This window comes from Cylas formicarius, unplaced genomic scaffold (assembly GCF_029955315.1).
Source record: "Cylas formicarius isolate icCylForm1 unplaced genomic scaffold, icCylForm1.1 PGA_scaffold_6__28_contigs__length_40554024, whole genome shotgun sequence".
Classification (NCBI taxonomy): domain Eukaryota; kingdom Metazoa; phylum Arthropoda; class Insecta; order Coleoptera; family Brentidae; genus Cylas; species Cylas formicarius.
The window spans coordinates 34,237,924-34,252,944 of record NW_026844347.1 but is presented as its reverse complement, the minus strand read 5'-3'; the positions used below and the strand labels follow the sequence as shown (position 1 = coordinate 34,252,944).

General features: G+C 34.9%; 1 protein-coding gene across 6 annotated transcripts in view; it reads right to left on the bottom strand.

The window, feature by feature from the left end:
• Nucleotides 1–15,021, bottom strand: part of LOC132703769 (ecdysone receptor) — a 277,047-nt gene that overhangs the window by 177,726 nt on the left and 84,300 nt on the right. For 4 of the 6 annotated variants that reach the window (XM_060673220.1, XM_060673221.1, XM_060673224.1 and 1 more), the window contains one exon: nucleotides 7,060–7,096. The gene's annotated coding sequence lies outside the window, so the exon portion shown is untranslated. Of the gene's footprint in view, nucleotides 1–7,055; nucleotides 7,097–15,021 lie in introns of all 6 variants that reach the window. The other 2 variants (XM_060673223.1, XM_060673225.1) reach the window with 1 other exon arrangement.

Below are 15,021 nucleotides of genomic sequence, written 5' to 3'. Positions count from 1 at the left end.
GAGGGTGGGTTCTCCATTGACGACCGCTTTCGGAGGATAACGGCGGCGGCAAAACGGTGAAAATAATGTTGCCGAGAAACCGAAAGTAAAACTCGACGCAACAACACAAAAGGAATTTCCCGAGTTAAATTTTTTCCATTATTCGACGGACAGGCGTTTTCGTTGCCAATCGATAGTCGACTTTCCCGATAAACCGCGTCTCACCGAGCCAGTTCAGCAGGGTGAATCAATGGTAACGGACATCACTTTCTGTTCCTTGATCAGTTGAAGGTATCAAGCTGAAATATTGGGAATATGATAAAAAAAATGTATCCTATTTTTATTTAAGTTATCGTCACGAATTCCCGCTCTAGACGGAAAGTCGGGATTGGGCGGGTTCGAAAAATACTGTGACCAGTGTGTCGAATGGGCTGAACCCAGGCCTGACTCAGCGCTTTCTGCGTTCGGATATACAAGGATCGGAACTAGATAACAGAGGCGAGCAAAGGCTGCATTCTATAAAAGCGGAGCACCGCACTTTCTAGTAGTCAGTTAAAAAGTGAAACCGGAACGCGTGAATACAAATAATCGATGGATATAAAAGGAACGTAATATAAGTAGTAGGGTACGTAGCGACTATACCTGCGTAAATAATCAGTGACTTTTTTATTTTTATTAAGTTCCCCGTTAAGTTTTTCCCGCAGTGACTTGTTTAATTTCCCCGACGCGTATGACGTACCAGAACAATTTTAGTAATTGTTTGTTGGAAGATCACACAAATATTTTTTCGCACTAACGACGCTAAACATTTATAACTGGCTTGATCGGTAAAACATAACAACATAAGGTAACAAATGGTGTCAATTTTTTGATGTTTGATATTTTACGTTTTGAGGCAATATGTTTATAAATTCGGTTAATTTTGTAACGGACAGACAATTACAGATTGCGGGTTACTTTTTTTACTACAATATCCAGAAAAATCGTTGGAAATTATATTTAAATTCGTAATGTATAAGACGTAGGACACACTGAATGTGAATTGAAGAATTTGATTTTATTTAAAAGTGTATAAATATAAAAAAAGCAAAAGTAAATAAAGAAACACTGGAAATAACATTCTCTCTTTTACGGTCAATTTCGTTCCAGGCGTTTTTCCCTTATTTGAACAGGTTTCATAATCTATAGGCTGCCCTAAGCTTTTTAACCAACTTACTAGATGGCGCTTTAAGATAACCTATAATCAAGTCTATATTTTAATAATTTTTCTCGAAAAATTAAAATTCAGTGGTAACGTATTTTGGTAGGAGATTGAAACAAAGAAAAATGTAAAAACCACAAGCTTTTACCTTCTGTAACCGAACACATTGACGAAGAAATAAAAGTAGTGGTATAAAGAAGATAAAAAAAATCGCTATTGCCAAGTAAGGGATGACATGTGGTGATGTCATTAATTTGTCATACACATACAAAAGGTAAAAGTGTGTGATCAATATGCGTGATACATTAACCAAAAAGCCTTAAAAGAAACCGGCCCACATACAAAAACACCAATATCTTCATCAAAGAAAAAATCCTTGTGATTTTCAACGTCACCCTGGGAAAAATAGTGAACAAGATGTGATAAGAGGGAAAATATATTCGCTTTATCAGAATAAATTTTTTTCTACTTTGGATAAACTGAAAGGAAAGCTAGAGGAACATAAAACCAATATAATTATTAGCCGTGCGACCCTCCATTGAGGTGTTTGTAAAATAAGATTTGAATACCGCAAAATACATGAAAAAACAAGTGGTACTGGTAAATAATCCGCACTTTTTATTAAATTTATAACTAACTTCAGGAAAATAAAAAATATGGCTTCGGAAACAGATGTATAATTACTTGATTCGCTACACACGAAATGTATCAACAAACTGTTTGCTGTAGTATATGAGGGCAGAACTTTCTCAAAACTGGTTACAAAATCTTTTTTGTAAAATATTCCAGATTCCGGATCACAGCCGCCTACGACAAAAAGCGTCAAATTCAGAATTCAGAATCAGAAGTGTTAAATTCACGTGCTATGAGAAAACAATCTGTAAGTGATAGTTTAGCTGAACAGATAGGGTATACTGTTTTACGTCTTCCTCGATATCATTCTATACTCAATTCCTTACTTTTAAGTCCGAGTGTGGTAAATTTAATTTAATTAATTTAATTAATTTAATGTAATTAATAACATACCTGTTGAGCGCTGGAAACATGCAGTATAGCACATTTTAACAATTGAAGTGTCTAATTTTTGCATATTAAATAAAACTTTTTTGAATAACTTGCATATATTTAATGTCATCGCATTTTTTATTAGTGCTAATGTGATTTTATTATACCCGAATAAATAGAACATAATTTTCAATCTTTATATTTTTAAAACAATGTCGACTGGGCGGTCATGTGTTTTCTGACTGTTTTTTCCGTCAAAAGCCAAGACAATATACTTTGAGACAAGGTATACGATATACTACAATATTTCGAGCAATAAATGTTGTCTAAGATTGTCCTCGTAAAACCCGCCATAACACAAACGACGACATACGATTTTTATATTTGTAGTTTTTATAGTTGTTGAACAATCGATGTCATTCACAAAAACACACTACTCGACCGTTCTGTCGCGCGCATACGAGACGACAAAAATGTTAATGTAATAATTGAGACTGATGTATTTTAAACTGCGGCCCCGCGGAATTCTGTTTGTTGAAACTGTGTTGAAGGCTGAAGGTCAGACGGACGAATGAAACAAACAGACATCGCGAACGAAAAATGAAATATAATGCATCGCGTCGCCGCCGCGTTGTTATACAAAGTCGGGAAAATTAATTATCTGCGGCACTGAATGTTGCAAAAACAAATCGGCAACGTGTTTCGCACTTTTACAGGGTGCGACGGATATATTGCTTACATATTCATATAAACCACACCTTTATTTAATAATAATAAGTATTTTATAATAAATTATGCGTTTGTGATGTTCAATTTACCTATAACCCTTTTCAAGGACTGTCCGAATACGATACTTAGCGATTCGGGGAAATAAAAAAATAATAATAAATAATATTTAGGTCAATTGACACAAAAAAAATTGATCGGTCAATTCCACAACCCTGTATTATTTTTTTCATTCTTTCCTGAAAAAATACAAAGCATTAGCATTAAATATTATTACTAGTTATTAATCTTATTGTGAGCCAAATTCAACATATTTTATTTGGAATATTTGACATTAAAAAATATTTAAATATAGAAAAAGACCTCCCGAAGACCTACTTCCGAAGTTTTGGCGTTGTGTGCTTCCCGGTATATTGAAGCGTATTCAAACACAACAACAAAACAAATTTGTTGCTTTATATATAAAATATATATAAAATCACATTTCTTCCAAAACTAAGCTAAATTAAATTTCTCCGACCATCAAGTTTTCAAAAACCGCCTACCATCAAGTATATCCGGCAAGCACTGCCCTTTCCATTTTTGTAGGTAATATATGTAAGCAAATTTATGAATTCTGCTTATGGCGCTGTCTCCCTTCGAAGGTTGGCGATTCATACAGCCAATCGAACCTTTGACACTGCTGTCCGGAATATATCCATCGAGGTGCAATTGAACCATCGCCACGAACCTTAAGCCACGAGTTCTGGCGTCTACCCACATATCTTTTGCCTGGTATTTTGCCCTCCAGTATCAGGCGCAGAATTTCGTTTCTCACGCAATACATGCCCTTCTATTTATTCATCCGTCTCAGTACTTCTGCGTTTGATACTTTCTCCGAAGGATACGGCGGTAAATATACATATGAAAGGCTTCCAATCTCTTCTCCGTAACGGTGTCAACGGTACAAACGTACAACAAAAACCGAGAATATGTAGCATCAAACCATTCGAATTCTGAGTGGAAGGTTCAACTTGTTTCTGCAAAAGAAAGTTTCCATTGCGACAAAAGTTCCTCTAGCTTGTTCTATTCGAGAATGTGTTTCTTTTTTTGAGTTCCATTGGTCATTCAAAAGTGTTCCGAGATATCTAAAGCTAGAAACTTATTCATTCTTGGTTTCCATTGATCCTCAAAATTTCTGGTCGCCTGTTTGGCTTTGCCACCACCACTAATTTGGTTGTATCAACATTCATTCTCAGACTAAACTTTTCGCTGACATGGACAAATCGGTCAATAATACGTTGGAGGATCTGGATATTGCTTGCCAGTATAGCAATGTAAATAGCGTCGGAGTAAAGATTAAATAAGAGTGGCGAGGATACATCCTTGCCTGACGCCCCTTCTAATACTAATGCTCTCTGATACTTCTCCCTCCAATCTGACTTCAGCTGTGTGATTCCAGTATAGCTGGGTTATACAGTGCATAAGTTTCTCCTATCATTGCCAGTCTTTGGAAGAATTTTTATCATTTTTTGAATCTTGAAACTCTCAAATGCATTATGATAATCTATAAAGCATACATAGACGTCTACGTTAATATCTCGATAACCGAACTGAATTTCGATAATCTGTTCCTTACACTTTTGGTATATTCTCGCGTGTATGATTTTTAATAATATTTTAAGGATATGTGACATCAAACTAATTAGTCGGTAGTAATTACACTTAGTTGAATTTGCTTTTTTTGGTACGGTGACGAATGCTGACTTTAGCCAGTCCTGAGGAATTTTGCCCGAAGCATACATTGAGTAACGAGACCAGCAGATCAGCGAAGACTCTAAGAATTTCTCCATGGATACCATCTGAACCGGTTGCTTCTTCATTTTCGTGTAGCTTAATAGCATATAACACTTTGTTCTTACCAGTATCTGCTCCCTCTTCATTGGTGTTGCCCGTTTGTATTTCACTTGGTCTTTCATCGTTAAAGAGTATTTTCTATGTACTTTTCCCAAGTCTGTAATCTTTCCTGCGTGTCCAGTACCAATTCATTGTCGTCATTAAGCAAGACGTGCACTTGATTATTGCTGATGTTGATGTTGATGATCTTCTACGTGTCATTTCCTTTACTCTTTTGTGCATGTTGAATTATTAATTTTAATAAAAAAAAACGGAAACTAATAAAAAGGAAGTATTTGCCTTTGCTTCCGTTTCCATCCTTCGCAGTTTTGATAACCGAAAACCGAAGTTGCTGGGTAATGACATTTACTATTGAAATTTACGAACTGCAGCGTTTCAACTGGAAATTTTACCTTAAAATTTGCAGTTTCATCCCAATGTTTAAAAATTTCGTCTCTTACCTACAAATTTTACGCGACAATTTCGAGTTATACCTCGAAACTTTAAAATTTTAATACAGGGTGTTCTCCATAGGTTTCCATATGAACAAGTTATTTCTTTGTAAAAAACACAATACATTTTTTTATATATCTTTTTAGAATAATTGATAGTGTGGTCGACTGTGTGCCTCTGCAGAATGATTTGGAGATTATGGGTTCTTGGTGTGCTTCTAATAACCTACCCCTGAATAAAGATAAATGTTTCGCAATGTACATTTTCAAACAAAACTTATACTATAACTTTTATTTACCGTCTGGATAACGTATTATTAAGAAAAAGTGAGTTTTAAAGACCTGGGTGTAACGCTTGACACAAAACTCTCCTTCAGAAATCATGTCGATGAAGCCTGTTGAGTGAGAAATTCTAGAGATTTTGCAAGGGAACATATGGTTCAACGGTGTGGCAACCAATATTTGGCAAGTACATCACTCAAATTGAAAAAGCGCAGAGAAAGTATCTGAAAATTCTTCACTTTCATGTAAAGGGTTTCTACCCGGCTAGGAAACTGCACTTTGCACTTCATTAGCGGATTGTCCTGAGTTGCTAAGCCACCTGAACTTTCATGTTCCTCCAAGGATTATAAGGGTATTGCACACAGTAACTCCAAGAACCAATTTTTTGATTAAAGATGTTCTCTATCAGTTGATGAAATTATTTATTATGACTTCTGTAATGATATTGACGTTGTTTTTCTGAATCGCTCACAGTTTACCACATTAATTTAACGTAAATTTGAAATATTTACTATTACTTTGATGGAGTGAATATAGATGAGACCTTATTATAGTTGTAGTTATAGTTCCTAAGATCCAATTGTCTTCTAATCTTTTAGATAATAAAGATTAAAGAAAAATTAAATTAAAATTAAATTAAAAAATTAAAAAAAAAATCACTGTTATTTTTGCAAAATAGTAAATATCAAGAATTTTATTGTATTTAGCTACAGCATAATGTTATTTGTCATTTGTTTGTTTTAAATTATTTGCATTCATAAAAGAAGTATTCTTCCTTTTTTCTGCAATTGTGCAATATTCTTTATACACATACATAATATTAAGCTATGCCCTTCATGGGCATGTGCAACATTGATTTTTTTTTTTGGGAGGTTTTCAAAATAAAGTGGATCCCTTCTTGGCAAGAAATAATTGTTTTTTTTTTTCACAGAAAACCGAATTTTATTCCAGGCAAAATTTGACTGACTTGGTGTTTTTTTAAACACCGGTTATCATCCAGCAGCTTAATATATAGTCAGTGGAATATGATCTAATGCGGGCGTCATTCGGACTGAAACGGTACGCCCGAAAAGCTGGACCGATGTCAATTATAATTGTAACACACGCGGCGGCGGCTAATTGGCTGACTTTTTGCTCTATTTCTAGACCGCCGGACGCCGTCCTTGTCCGCCGCGTTCTCTCTCTCTCTCTCTCTAGATGCAACAACCAGCGTCGTCGTCCATTAATATCAATAATTGCCGGTTCGGTTGATTTACGTCGAGGCTAAATTAATCACAGGGTTTCGATGACGACAAAGTGGGGCGACGGTTTTTTTTTTTTTATTTTGCACTTTGCACTCGCCTGCTAGTTGCACGCAACGGCCAGTCGATACGAGCGTCAAAGTGAAATATACAGGGCGCCTGATAAGGAAACAAACTATATAAAATGAAAAACAAAAAAAAATCGAGAAGCTTAAGAATTATGTTATGAAAAAAACTGTTCAGTCTTTTAACACATTTCGCCTATTTAAATCGTAGGTAATATGTTGTACGTACTTACGTTACTTAAATAGTCTTCGTTTCACAACACTAGTGACCTGCAACAAAACAAAATACTGTTAGTGTTAGTGCTTGACCTGTGGCACTTAAGTGGCTAATAGCTAGGACCTTTAAGCAATTTTATGGAGAGAACTATTCTATAACTGAGTGTTCTCCGGAAACGCTTTGATACCAAAATAAGACAGTTAAACCCATATATACCTGACTTTTATATTTCATTATTTTTGCAGTTATAAAAAATTACTTTACTAATTTCAAACATTTAAAAATAATTTATTTAGAATGATTATTTATGCACAAAAATATTCTTAGTTTGTGGATATGGTAATACAATTTTTGGCATTTAACTAATATTGATTGTTTTTTCTCCTGTTCAGCTTTCCCAGGATATAATTTGGAATTTTTTGGATCTAATCTACCTAATTGTCCTGTATGATAATAATGTCTCAATTGGAGTGGCCAGGTCTGGCTTGCAGCTACTCATATCTTACCTAGTTTACTCTAGTAAAGTTACCAACAAGAGAATATTACAAAAAAAAAACAATATAAGAAACAAGTTTTTGAAAACAAAACGTATATCCATAACATTGCCATTGAGAAAATGATGGAAGAAAGATATAAAAAGTAAAACAAGAAATAAGATTACGATCTTGCTAGTGACATAAAACGAACGCACCAGAGAAATATTACAGAAACCGCGTCCAAAATCATTCAAAGCTATGCAAAAAATCCTGCAGATATACATTTTTAAAGAAACTTCCACAGACTTCTTACACATCAAACTTGTTCAGTTCAGTTAAACACTGATGCTTGGCGAAAGGTCAGCAAGTTTGATTTATAAACAACGGAAGATTTGAAGATAGTAATATAGGTGTACAGTTTTATAAAACAGATCTAAAGCGAACGAAGTGACGTGGGGAATAGAGTTGAATTACTTTACTACATCGAAACTAAGCGATCTCTGAAACATGGTCGTTCTGTGCCTTTGAACAGGTCAGAGCCTCTGACTAGCTAATCTATTGTGAACAGGTAATTAAAAAAAAATCGAATTTCCAAACTAGGGCAATTAAATTTATATCAAAGAGCACAGCACTTTAATTTTTGGAGTCTTTCTCAGTCTTCACGCAGAAGATATAACACACTGCAGTATAACAATCTAGACAAAATATTAGTGACACATAGTTTCAATTTCCCGGGACGGGTAAGAAAATTTTAACAGACATAAGGTCTTAAGTTTAACTTTGTTGTGCGAGAAGACACGTGAGGTCTAAATTTCACTTTGTTATACAAAAAATGCCCAAATTTTTGTACGAAGTACATACAGGAATCCGATTTATATTTATTAATATCATTTAAAGCAATATCGTTGCTATTGCCAAAACGACCTGAGATTTAGATGTTACGGTGAGGTTTATGTGCAAGGGAGATGTCACTTACAATCTTTAGATAATGGTTTATTTGATGTTCGGCAATGTTAGCAGAGGTGTAAATCGAAAACAGTAATCTTCCCAAAACGCTACTTTGGGACACCCCTCGAACCACGTCCAAGAAATCAGAGTAGAAGAAATACTTCTTCGTTTCAACCGATTAAGATCAAATGCAATCAATCAAAAAACATTCTTTCTTACAAACTCTTATCCTGTGAGTCTGTACATTCTGATCGAAACAGGCTACTCCTTTGATATGTCTATATTTGATTTGTTGCTCTGGAATAATTTGGACAGTGGATCTCGTTTAATTTTATGTTGCCATCAGTCGAATCATAACTTAGCGATATTTTGCAACTCAGCTTATTAACTGACAAAACAATAACGTTTTTATCGTCAAATCGACTAATAATCTCAACTTCAGTCATAAATGTAGGTGGATTGTTGTATATGATTAAATCTTCAACTATAATATCATCACAGAAAAAAGAAGTATAATATCTATATGCTACTGCCATTTTAAAAGAACCTGCAAGAGCACCAGCAATATTTTCATGAAAATATTATCACTTAAGAGACTAATTCAATTAAAAAATTAAGGTCTCAATATGTTTAGCATATTAAGCTTTAAGCTACCACACCAACAGCAAACTAAATGTGCCTCTTGCTAGGGTCTTCAAACATAATTTCCGTGCAGTAACATATGCGCTTAAGTATTTTAAACAAGCTGGAGGTTATGGACATGTAATTGGTTATGTACGTTGTCAAAAAAAAAACGAACCTTGACACACTCTCTAAAAACGCACATCAAAAATCGTAACTTAATACGGATAAAATAAAAACGCGTTTTTTTTGACTGTTTTCGGAGCATTTAATGGGGATCATACGGCGTGAGACGACTTCCACCGAACCAATCCCAACTTAAATCAAGATGGCCTTGGGCCATACCAGCCGCGAGATGCAGATACATACGCAGGATCCGGTCCGTCAGCTAGGCGTACGAGCGTCAATTCGACTTGATCTAGATTTATACGAAATACCTGTATCTATTTTGGTTTTAAAAGAGAAATTTTTCTTGTAATATAACAGAACTTTGGTAGTTTAACACTTCTCTTTCGAAAAATTGTATTGTAAAAAAAAGGATGCGATGAATTCAACACAACCAGTGTTAAAGTGCTTCGGCATCTTATAGACTTCGCACTAGAATTGTAAAAAAAAATTTTTTTTGACTACAAAGTCGGCACAAAATTTACCTAAACCCAACAGCGTCTTCGATGACGTCGATAAAGGTTTATTTGGTATGGATTATAGAAACATATCTGGTGAATCTTCTGAATTTTTTAGCTACAGCTTAATTTTTGCTGTCTAAATATTCAAGGATGACCTTTCGAGTATTTCACTGGTCAAAGTTAAAAACTTCAAAAAAATATCAACTTAAACTCGAAAAATAATCCATTCCATGAAAGTAAGTTTCAAGGAGTAAATTCGATTCCAAAAATTTTCAGAAAAAGCGTTGGTGTACTTTTGTTTATCAAAAATGTTCAGTACAAACTCCTTATGGATTACCTGGTAGAAATTAAAAAAAAAATTAAAAATATTCTACAATGATTAAATGGTGTGTATGAAAATAGAAAACGGTTTTTTCCAAAAACAACTTTTCTTCTTAAAATCAATCCAAAAATTCGTCCCCTAAGTAATCAATTAGTATAAAACCAGTGGATATAAAAAAATATTTTGACCGATGACAGGATTTAAAGCGTCTGATGCCAAATATGACCACTTTATTTGCTTGTACACATTCAAAGATGTTGCTAACGGATTCTGCGGATCACAGCGCAACGTTTCGCGTGTAAATGCTGTTTCGAATTTTAGACGGAATTATAAATAAAATTTACGACTCGCTCTAATTTAAACAGCGCTTATATATTTTAAGCGTGAAAGGACCGAGTCCAATTCGCAGGCTCTCAAATTTGGAACAACGCTGCTGCTCCGGCACCCAGCAAGTAAAATAAACGCAACCAGCGTTCTACGTACACCCCGAGGAATTTCGGTCCGGAAGCTTTAAGCTCGCGTAGTGTTGGTGTTTGATGTATGGAACGGTGAAGAAGAAAAAGAGAAGAAGCGAGATTAAAAAAAAAACGATAAAACGTTTTTAAAAAGTGCGTAGTTCGTTTTGAGTATTTGTTACTGACTCTCCTGTATTGAGCCATTTCAATTATTGTGAAGTGCCATATGGACCTTGCCTAGGTAAAACAGACAAAAACAGCAAAAAAAAGCACACCCTTGCCTGCGACATATGTGGTACCTTCAGAACTAAATATTGAGTTACATTAGCTTCGAGGTTCCTATATCAGTATGCGGATGTGATGATACGTCAGATTTGTTATCCGACGTGTGTAATTCGAACGGCATACCAATCCCAAGAGATAAAAAAAATAAATTGCTTGGAGTAATTGGTGAGATTTTATTGTGAGTTTCACAGAGAACTATCGATTTTGCTTGTGTCAAGTTTCGTATTTCATATGGGATACTGTTCTGAGGTTCCTCCAAGCATGCACTCAAGACTTTCAGAAAAAAAAAATTAGGTACATTCTCAAGCGGCATCCCAGAATTTCCTGCGAACCTTAATTTGACACCTGGCATTTTTACTGTTACTTCTCTATATTATTCGTCGTTGGTTGTGGTGTGATGAAAAATCCTAGTCTCGTCAGCAATAACTTTTATGCCAACTCAATGACGACTGTCATATGGAACAGGAACGAACTCATTATCCCTGTAAATAACTCAACGTTATTTGAAACAGTTCCGGAAAAGGGCGGTACTGATACATCAGACTTTTCCTAGTTATTCGCACCTGAGACCAATACCTTTAACCAAGTCGGTAATGAAAACAATTATTATTGTAATTATTGTATTATCAGGTACTTCCTTTTTCAAGTATATAAACCAATTACCAATAACCTCATCCCTTTGTCTTACTTTGCCCGTCGATAACTAAGCCTTAAAAATACTATGCAAATCTAGCCAAATGTCATACAACATAACCACAGATGTTAATTAAATTAAATTAATATGCTTTTAAAAAAATACACTCAGCTCCAAAATATATACGAGGAGAGTCGAAAACTCGACTCCACATAAAAAATGACTAGATTTTTATTTTCCATGGATAACCAAGTAGTGTTATTCCAATTTTTTAAAGGAAATAAAACAGGGAAAATCAAAAAGGCCACAACACTTTTTTTTATTTTATACATTGTTGATGTTTCATTATGTCACCTTCTTTGGTTGTTTCTTTCAATTGTTTCTATGTAAATGGTTTAATCGCGTGACTGAAACACATAAACCATTATTTAAAACCTATTCTGTTCGCTTTGATGTGTTTCTGTAGTTGACAAATCGGTCTTCATCGCCAACTATATGTTTGGGGCGCTAGCAATTTAAAACTGGAGTTTATATTTGGACTTATTGAAAAACTAGCCAAGTCCGCTCATTGTGCGCCAATCGGTCAAGGAACTACGCAAGAGCGAAGCTTCGGAACGGAAATCACCTCGGGTGCACGTAGGAAGATTTCTAATAAAATAAACGCATCCCAAGCCTGCTCTCGCGGCAGATGTTTGCTTTACTATTTTCACGATGCGTCGCTATTTCAGACATTTAAATACGTACACCGCGAACGATTTAGATAAAATGTAACGGGGCTAGTTTAAAATTAAAATTTATTTGTCCCACATTTTTAACGGGCCGGTCTTATAGCGATCGACGCGTGGTGTGTTTACGAAAATGAAAAGTTGGAGGTCGGGCTGTCTCGTTAAGTGACAGTTTCGCGATGATAAAAATAAAAGAGTGAAACTGTTCTGGGCGTCTGGGGCATTCGTTATTTTTTCGCCGATATTATTTATTTATTCGTTTTGAACAAATTTAGAGTAGACTGAACTTTATTTTTCAATAGAAAAAAACCTAAAATCTCAAAGAGATAATTGAACGAAAAATATTTATTTACCAGAACTCTTAAAACATTGGGAAATAAATAATATTTCGTCAAAAAGTCAAACAATCAGATTAAAAATGTATTTTATGACGATGCCCAACTCTGTCCCATACTACGGCTCCTTTTCATTATCTAAACCACTTTGATTATAATTTTTTCCAACATAGATCTCATAGTCGAAACTATTTTCATGGCCTTTAGTATTTTTCAGTAAACTAACCTTTTTTTTTTCTCTTGTATCATTAATAACTGAACTGAAATACTTAAACTGGGGTGGCTTTTACTTGATTAAAATCCATTAATCAAAATAAATAAGAACTAACTGTTCAGATTTTCACGAAATTATATATTTTTACAATGACAATTGCTTTGACAACACCGTGTCTTTATCAAATTTAATATTTACAATCTACCTGCTACTATATATACCGAAAAATGACTATAAAACCTTAATTAATGTGTGAATTTAAGTTCAATAAAGGAGAGGTATCTAAATCTAATTGATCGTTTAGCAATACATTTCAATGGCTCATTTTGTTAATCTTCATGGCTTCCGATAAATTTATCTTTGTGATTTTGGACATTTCCTTTTATTGCTTTTTAAAAACTTTCCAATTGTGCAATATTTTGCTACTAGGTGGTAACGCTCGTTCTAGAGGGCTTCTATTTAGGAGCATGCCACTTTAAGTTCACCCTTGCTAGTTTATTTTCTTCAAAAGAAGTCCGGGAACTGATGCCAGTTCGTTACCATTGTGCAATAAAACGCCTTTTAAACTATGCTTATTTGAGTCAATAAAGAGGGGCCATTCTTCTTTTATATGCGGCACATTTGCTAATTTTGAAACTAAGTCAGGAATATTCCTGAGTAAGATATTCACATAACTCTTTTTCGCGACCCCCCTAAAAGCTTGATGTGACGCCATGTGCCAGTAAATGCTTGTCACGAAGTTTGGACGTTAACAATTCGGATGCATCCTTCGGAAGGTGCAAATCTCTAATTAAATTATTTAATTCGCTCTCGTTAAATACTTAGGGCTCTCTGAAATCTGGTGTGAAATCTGAGTCATCTGGGGCGGAATTAGATTCCTCTCACGTTTTCTAATTCTTTTGGGGAGGTAGCTATCGGTACATCTAGTCGATAAGGAACTGGTCGAATAGCAGAGTCAGGATTGGGATACAAAATTTCTGTCTTATTCTTTCTGTTGAATCCTTGAGCATTACACGAACAAAAATAACAATCATTTTCATTACTAAGCTCTCGCCATACCATAGGAACAGCAAAGCTTAAACATTTCTTCTTACCATTTTGCCAGTTTCTTAATACCTCAACGCAAAACGAAACAAACAGTATGAGGAGCTCAGGACATGTCTAGGTCACCAATTATTACACCAAAATAAGCGTGGTACACATTTTTCACAAAATAGATTATGATTTTACGGCATAACTACCACAAATATAACAAAAGTTATTTCAATTGTTGACACAATGTCATCTTTCCATATTTATGCGTTCTAGAACAAAACAAAGTCAACAGCAGTGTGCACAGTACCACCATGACCAATCGAACCAAACTGCGCATTAGCAGGTTACAACGCTGTATTGACCCTTATGTGCGAACTCTCTTGCTTTGAGGAGAAATCTAATATTATGCAGTGTTGCCAAATCACTATGCCATGCCTAACATATACATGTCATAGGTGCGTATATTAATAAAATGACATTTTTAAGATACAGAGCGCTATAAAAAAAGACATGATAGAACAAAAATATGGCGTTTTTTGGAAAAAGGGTCCCCACTGTAGACCTGCGTAATCTGATCAATATTCCAGACGAAAACAAAATATTTTACATTTTAATGCATTGACGTTTTTACCTGACAAAAAATACTTAACTTTCAACATTAAAGAGTTAAACATTAGGAAGAAATCTGAAAATTTGAAATCCAATGTTAGTCTCTCTACGCAGGACTATAATTATCGATCCGAAGGTACCTTAAATTGCGGGAAAATAATTTTGTTATTTCTCATGTAACACTGTTATTATTCTACTTCAACTTCATAAATTAAAAAATGAATTAAGTTACAAATAATAATTGCCACCGAACACGCTTTCCTTAAAGAAAGTCGTTCGTTATTGCAATTTGAAGAACCTGATGTCATTCATTGACGCTAATGAGTGAGACAGCAATGACTTGTAACTTGATCTATGTGGGCTTAAAGATTTTCTCTATTCTTGTTGGGAACCAATTGAAACTTTTTTACTCTCGACTAAATCTGAACGTTTCCATTCAAGAGGATACGTTACGATCTGAAAATATTGGGGCCTTGCCCTAGAAAACTTTATGTTTAACAATGACAGAAGATGTGTTCCTATAAAAGCACACAGTAGTGGTCCGCCAGCTCCCACGTAGGTCAGAAAAAAAGAAAAATCTAAATACACTCAAACGCTGCAGAATTGCAGGATTAAACGGCGGGTGCAGTTTCTATTACGCAAACACGGTTGCAGGAGGGCTATCTATTATGTCAATCACACGTCGCTGTTTGG